The sequence below is a fragment of the Ailuropoda melanoleuca genome, chromosome 7 (genome assembly GCF_002007445.2).
Source record: "Ailuropoda melanoleuca isolate Jingjing chromosome 7, ASM200744v2, whole genome shotgun sequence".
Classification (NCBI taxonomy): Eukaryota; Metazoa; Chordata; class Mammalia; order Carnivora; family Ursidae; genus Ailuropoda; species Ailuropoda melanoleuca.
This window is the reverse complement of record NC_048224.1, coordinates 109,939,909-109,940,675: the sequence shown is the minus strand read 5'-3', so window position 1 is coordinate 109,940,675 and position 767 is coordinate 109,939,909. Positions and strand designations below refer to the sequence as shown.

The 767-nt window shown below is 60.5% G+C and overlaps 1 protein-coding gene across 2 annotated transcripts in view; it reads right to left on the bottom strand.

Annotated features, from left to right (window-relative positions):
- LMO7 (LIM domain 7) overlaps nucleotides 1-504 on the bottom strand; it is a 195,199-nt gene extending 194,695 nt beyond the window's left edge. The window contains exon 1 of one of the 2 annotated variants that reach the window (XM_034665301.1): nucleotides 349-504. The gene's annotated coding sequence lies outside the window, so the exon portion shown is untranslated. Of the gene's footprint in view, nucleotides 1-39; nucleotides 137-348 lie in introns of those variants that run through there. The other variant, XM_034665302.1, reaches the window with a different exon arrangement.
- Between the last annotated feature and the right edge of the window lie 263 nt (nucleotides 505-767).

Below are 767 nucleotides of genomic sequence, written 5' to 3'. Positions count from 1 at the left end.
GGCCCGCCGTGACGCGCAGCCGCCCGGCCCGCCGCCCTCCTGCGGCCTGAGCCCGGCGCGCGCGCCTCGGCTGAGCCAGCTGTCCCGCCGTCCCGTCGCGCGCGGCCCCGCCGCCAGGTGCGCGGCCTTCCCCACCCCAAGTTCTCCGCCCCCGGCAGCCGCCCGAGCCCTCCCCGCGGCAGGTGGGGGAAGTGGCCTGAGGGTGTGCCGCCCATTTCCCCCCACTCGAGGCGGGCCCCGCTCCGCCCAGCTCCCAGGTGGGGGAGATGGAAGGTACGTGCCACTCCAGCCCCGTCTCTCCGCGAAGGGCGGGAGCGGAGGGGAACCTTGCATTTCTCTCGCCCTCACCCTGAGCGTCGGACGGTAAGGTGACAGGTTATTCAGTGTCCCCTGCGGTCCTGGGTAGGTGCGCACGGCCGGAGGGTCGGAGGCCCCTGGTTTGGCTTATGTGAGTTATTGTCACACAAAAATCAAATTTTCGGGAAGGATCGTGTTCGTTGGTCTAGTCTCCTCGGGACATCGCGTGATGCTCCCGAAGCCCTATTCTGGCCACATGTTGATGGCGTCACCTTTGGAGGAAGATAAAGATCGGTTCTTACTCCCGTAAAGAAAACAAACCCTTATTTTCTTTTTTCCGGTTGATTGACGTCGTTTTTCATCGTACGGAGTAAACAAGCATAGAGCAGGAGACTAGTTTAATGAATAGCTAAAACCTAGCATCTATATTTAACAATCGTTTGCATTTTGCCTTATTTACTTCATCAGCT